Here is a 6,527-nt window from a genome sequence, read left to right as displayed (position 1 = left end):
ACGGGAGTAGTATATACAAGGTGAGTTTTACATTTTCATTCCTCTATTCTTGTTCATGTCACTAGTAGGTCCTCTCAACACTCCCCCTCAAGATGGGGCAAATATGTCTATGAGCCCCATCTTGTTACATAATTTCATATAATTTACAACACTGATACCTTTGGTTAATACATCAGCAAGCTGATCACCTGAGTTGACAAAGCTAACTTGAAGAGTTCCCTCATCTAGCTTCTCTTTGATGAAATGCCTATCTATTTCAATATGTTTCGTCCTATCATGCTGGATTGGATTATTTACTATATTTATTGTGGCTTGATTATCACAGTAGATCCGAAGAGGGCCCCCTTTGTACAATTGTAGTTCAGTAAGTAGTAAGCGTAGCCATACTAATTCACATATTCCAGAGACCATGGACCGTAACTCTGCTTCAGCAGTAGACCTGGCCACTACACTTTGTTTTTGCTCCTCCAGCTAACCAAATTTCCTCCAACAAAGATGCAGTAGCCAGAAGTGGACCTTCTATCATCTAGACACCCAGCCCAGTCAGCATCTGTGTAACACTCTATACTGAGATGTCCAGAATTTGAGAATAGAATTCCTTTCCCAGGGCATCCCTTTAGGTATCTCAAGATTCTATATGTAGCATTTAAATGTGTAGATCTTGGGTCATGCATATATCTGCTCACAATACTCACAACATATGCAATATCTGGCCTAGTATGGGACAAATAGATTAATCTCCCTACCAGCCGTTGATACTGACCTTTATCAACAGGATCACCCATATCTGCCTTAATTCGATGGTTTGCCTCAATTGGTGTAGAGGCAGGTTTACAGTCTAGCATTCCAGTCTCAACAAGTAAATCAAGAACATATTTCCGCTGTGAGAGATATATACCTTGTGATGAATATGCAACTTCAATTCCTAGAAAGTAATTTAGATGCCCAAGATCTTTTACTTCAAATGCTTTTGCTAGCATTTTTTTCAACCTTCTTATCCCCTCATCATCATTACCTGTAATAACAATGTCATCAACATAAACCACAAGAATTGTAAGTTTGCCATGATTACTCCTGAAAAACAGTGTATGATCAGCATTGCTTTGCTGATAGCCAAGTGAGCGGATCTCCTTGCAAAACTTTCCAAACCAGGCCCTTGGTGATTGCTTGAGTCCATATAATGATTTTTTTAGTCTGCACACCTTACCCTCTGTCTCCTTACTATTAAACCCCTGTGGGATTTCCATATATACTTCCTCTTGCAAGTCACCATGTAGAAAAGCATTCTTAACATCCATCTGAAAAAGATTCCACTTATAATTCGCTGCTACTGAGATCAGGGTTCTAATAGTATTCATCTTAGCCACTGGGGCAAAAGTCTCATCGTAATCCACTCCGTATGTTTGACTATACCCTTTTGCCACTAGTCTGGCTTTATATCTCTCTATTTTGCCCTCAGGTGTTTGCTTTATGGTGAACACCCACTTACAACCCACAACTTTCTTACCTGCAGGAAGTATAGAGAGTTCCCAAGTATTATTCTTATCGAGTGCAGTCATTTCTTCAACCATTGCTGCTCTCCACCTTGGGTCCCTTACTGCCTCCTGCCAGTCATGTGGTAGTGGTGCCATCGAATCTAGAGCAGCTATAAATGAATTGTATTGAGGGTCCACAGAGGAATATGAAACATAATTGGAGACATTGTAGGGTGACATTCTTGATGGCAATTTCCCAGCAGTTAATCGAGGTTGTTTTCGGTGGGCAATGGGTATATCTAGATTATCCAATGTAAGAGCATTATCATCACACGACGGAGTTACCTGTGGAGCCTGAGATGGTAATGGTGGGTCTGGTGTTGAGTCATTCGCATCAGGCTGCTCCACTCTGGATGGTGTTCTTTCTGGTTCATAGGCTTCATGGTGAGGCTCCAAAGAAGTTACTTCCTCCCCCTGCATTTGTTTCTCTTTTGATTGCCGCCTTCTTGTATACACTTGGCATTCCCTTTCTTCGTTCGGTTTTCGCCATTGTTGTACCTCATTTGGTGTATCTTGTTCCCTTCCTTCAGCAGGTATCACTCCAATAATCATCTTTTGTGATGTAGCATCTGTGTTCTCCACTTCTTTATCTCCCCCTGTCTCATAGTTTGCATCTAAGAGGTCATCAGTAAACGAATCGGGAAATACATCAGATAAGTCGACTGATCCCCCATAAAATGGTTCATGTTCACGAAACACCACATCCATACTCACAAACATTCTCTTCTCGGATGGGCACCAACATTTATAGCCCTTCTGTTTACCAGAATACCCCACAAATATACACTTTACTGCTCTTGGATCTAGCTTCCCAACCGAAGGCCTATAGTCCTTTACAAAACATGTACACCCGAACACCTTTGGTGGAACTACATATGTAGTTCTCCCAGTGAGACACTCTATTGGTGTCCTGTAGCCAAGCACCCGAGAAGGCATCCTATTCATCAAATAAGCTGCAGTAATCACTGCTTCACTCCACAAGTACTTTGGAACATTCATGGCAAACATTATGCACCTTGCAATTTCTAAAATATGCCTGTTCTTCCTTTCTGCCAAACCATTCTGTTCTGAAGTACCTGGGCAACTAGTTTGATGGATAATTCCAAAGTTGGACAAATATTCATCAAAGTCCCCATTCACATATTCTGTGCCATTATCAGTTCGTAACACTTTCACACAAGCACTATATTGAGTCCTAATCAGATTATGGAAATCTCTAAAGCATTCAAATGTTTCACTTTTATGGCGTAACACATAAACCCAGGTAGTTCTAGTGCAGCAGTCAATGAAGGTGACAAAGTAGCGATAACCATTAATAGATGTCACTTTGCTAGGGCCCCACACATCTGAATGTATAGTTTGCAAAGGCACATCACTTCTATTATCCGATGATAAATAAGAGCTCCTAACTTGCTTTCCATACTGACAAGCATCACACATTAGTTGTTCTTTACTAATTTTACAATAGAGATTAGGGTAAATCTGACCCAAAATAGCAAAAGAAAGATGTCCCAACCGACGATGTTGAAGTAGGAATTCTTCTAGTGACGAGGGAGACACTGTAGCAGCCACTGCAGGAAATATATTACTATCCAAGTAATATAACCCATCACGCATGCTCCCTATCCCATTCTCTTTTCCAGTTCCAAGTTCCTGAAAAATACACCAAGTGGGGAAGAATATTGCAGCACAATTTAGCTCTCTAGTGATGCAACTTATAGATAGAAGATTAATTGGGAATGCTGGAACATGTAAAACTGAAGATAATGACATATTTGGGCTGCATTTGACAATTCCAGACCCAACAATGGCTTGGGTTGAACCATCAGCCAATTTCACATTTTCCTTTTTAAAAACAGGAATGTAGTTGGACAACTCCCTAATAGAACCAGTCATATGTCTCGAAGCCCCTGAGTCAATTAACCATTGTGCACCAGCTGCAAGGTAATCAGTACACATTACAGTATGAGAATTATTACCAGAAAAATTGGCTGATGAAGAGGATGATGCATATGACTCCTGAGGCTGCTCAACACCAAGATTTAGGTTCTTGAATTGACGCCACTTCTCTAGCTCATCGGGGGTTATCTCAATGCTCAATTTCTGAGACACTTCCTCGGCAGTTGAAGTGTTTGCTCTTCCGGGAAACAACATGCCTCTTCCACGGCCACCACATGCATCAAATAATCTGCCTCTGGCTCTACCTCGCCAGTCCTGGCCTCTACCACGACCTCCTCCCATCAATTTAGGGCAGCCTGCCACAAGATGTCCTGGTGATCCACATTCAAAACATTTTCTTTCACCGTTACCTGCTCCTGTTCTTTGGTATCTTCCACCTCCTGCAGCCAAGAAAGCTGAGCGCCTTTGTGTTACTCCCTGTGAAGCCGATCCTGCTGCCTCCAACCTTAGCCGAGTTTCTTCACTCGCTATTGCAGAAATTGCTTGCTCAAGACTTGGTAGCTTCCCACTGCCATATAGAGCTGCTCTCCTATTTTCAAACCTGGGATGGAGGCCATTTAGGAAGTCTCTAACACGTCTCCTCTCAGTCCACTTACTATGCTTCTCAATACATTTCCCACACTCCATTTCAACTGGATCATAGTAGTCCAGGTCACTCCACAACCTTTTAAGTTCAGACACATATTCCACCACTGTTCTCTCACCTTGGCTCAGCTCCTGCAACTCCTTTTGAATTTTGCATGCTAACATCTCATTTCCCACTCCTGAATATGTGCCTTTTAGGAGCCTCCAAATCTCTGAAGCATCTTTGATTCTCTCAACCTGCTTTGCAATCTGAGAAGACATCGAACTCAGAAGCCATGCCCTGACCAAAGCATTGGTTGCTCTCCATTTTTGGCCTTCTTTTGAACCTTCTTCCTCAGGTTTCTCTACTGTCCCAAGGATGTATCCTTCCAATTTCCTTGAAACCAGGATGGTTTCAGCATGCTCAGCCCAGCTTACATAGTTCTCAGGACCCTCTAACTTCACATGTGGCATCTGTAAGGGATGTATCTCCTCCTTTATTTCAGCCTCTGATTTGGAGCTGCTAGCTTGCTTGCTGATTGCATCAAACAGAGCCCTGTATTTCTCATCCATCACTCGCAATACAGTCGCAAGCTCACCGGAAGTAACTGCTGGAGCATCACTGATTTCAGCCATCTCCTCTACACGCTGCACTTCCACTTCTCAGATTCAAGCCTATGCACGCCGCACTAGCTAGCCGTCGGCTCCTTTCTCCTCCCTAATCACACCACCAGCCTGGGCAACCTCCACACGCAACCACACAAACAGCCAACTCACCCGTGGTAAATCAGACCATTGCTCCTCGCCGCCTTGTTCCTCCCAGCACCTCCTTCACCGCCGCAGCACTCTGCTCAGTTCTGCCACTGCACTAAGTCGCCTCACGGGCCCAGGTCGCCCTCCTTCACAGCGCCGTTGACCACCAGCACCACCACCAACTTCCGCCGCCTCCGAATCCACTCAACGCCGTTCCACGGCCGCCGCTGCCTCGCCGGAGACGGGTGGCTCTGATGCCATGTTGATTAGCTCAAGAAGGGGAGAGAAGTCTGGAACATTGAGGATTGACCTTATCCTTCCATCCCTCCACGGGAGTAGTATATACAAGGTGAGTTTTACATTTTCATCCCTCTATTCTTGTTCATGTCACTAGTAGGTCCTCTCAACAAAATTCTTCATCTTTCGTCCCTTCTCGAACCTGCAAACATGGTGTACAGATAAAACATATATTACATTATGAAATCAAAACCAGAGAGACATATTAATAACTCCTTTGCTTCCTTACCTTCAGACCTCTACTAATAGGGAAATCATTTACTATCTTGTGATCAACACCCTACTGCTGAGCGGCGCTGGCCATCCCCTTGTGCGCCGAGGAGGTGGGAGAGGCGCAGCGGAACATGCTCCTCCTATAGAGTCTGAGCTCGTCTGCAGCTCGAGCTTACTCCCATGCGCCTCTGGAATATAAAAACAGACTTACTGCACATACTTATGATATAAGAAGCTGTAGATAGGAAGTATAACCAAAACCAGTTTACTTTTATAGACTTATTATAGTACATCCTGCAACACTATAAAGAATTTTTGTGAAACTAATTTTTGAAGGCAAGTATCTCCAATGGTAATTTAATCTGGTAATTGTTTATTAGTGCTGAGGAAAACTATTTCATTTATCGAATAATGAAAAGAGCAGCAGCGAAATGATAATAGAGATAGTGTTATCATTTCGTAAGGAAAAAAGTAGTGTGGAAAACTTACAGATAGGACCAAGACCAACATCAACCTTTCCCTCCACCATGAATACCTTAACCACCATCTTCAAGTTCATCACCAAGACCAACATCAACCTTTCCCTCCACCATGAATACCTTAACCACCATCTTCAAGTTCATCATAAGAAAATAGTCACATATATGCACATCAAGCCTGCACCATCATAACCAGGATTAACCCAAAATCAAATGTCTCAACCTTTTGGTACCTCAAAATTGACAGCATTAGAGATAGAGATGTTTCCATTTGCATATGCAAAAAACCAAAGAACTAAACATATACGTGGTTGAATGAGTTTGTATTAGGAAACTTGGCAACCAAGATGAGCACTACAAAAAAACAAGAACAAAGAAAGGAGAGAGAGAGAGGGGGTCGACCTGCAGTTCACTGGAACAAGACAAACCCTAGCCTCTCAAGTCTCACCAATTCTGCTGCTTCTTGCCCGCCGCCACCTTGAGCACAAACTTCTTCCCGGATGTGGTGCCTGCTTCTTGCCCACCGCCGCCTTGAGCACAAGCTTCTTCTTCCTGGATGCGGTGCCCTTGCGCGGGCGCGTGGTGACCGTGGCCACCAGGTCGGCCTCGGGCGCGGCCTGGGCGGAGGACGTGCGCTTGCCTCGCGACGGTCCGACGGCCAGGGGCGGCGAGCTGGGCGGCGCCATGGGTTGCGTGCGGCTGGCTAGGGTTTCGGGGGAGGATTCTG

The 6,527-nt window shown here is 44.0% G+C and overlaps 1 long non-coding RNA gene across 1 annotated transcript; it reads right to left on the bottom strand.

The window, feature by feature from the left end:
- Nucleotides 1–5,020: 5,020 nt before the first annotated feature.
- On the bottom strand, nucleotides 5,021–6,498 carry LOC119328490. The gene is made up of 4 exons (XR_005158982.1): nucleotides 6,203–6,498; nucleotides 5,811–5,978; nucleotides 5,338–5,509; nucleotides 5,021–5,250 (listed from the first exon to the last, which is right to left on the bottom strand). It is a non-coding gene; the product is annotated as an uncharacterized LOC119328490 (long non-coding RNA).
- Between the last annotated feature and the right edge of the window lie 29 nt (nucleotides 6,499–6,527).

The sequence above is a fragment of the Triticum dicoccoides genome, chromosome 7A (assembly GCF_002162155.2).
Source record: "Triticum dicoccoides isolate Atlit2015 ecotype Zavitan chromosome 7A, WEW_v2.0, whole genome shotgun sequence".
Lineage (NCBI taxonomy): Eukaryota > Viridiplantae > Streptophyta > Magnoliopsida > Poales > Poaceae > Triticum > Triticum dicoccoides.
The sequence above is the reverse complement of the archived record's forward strand: the minus strand, read 5'-3'. Positions and strand labels throughout refer to the sequence as shown.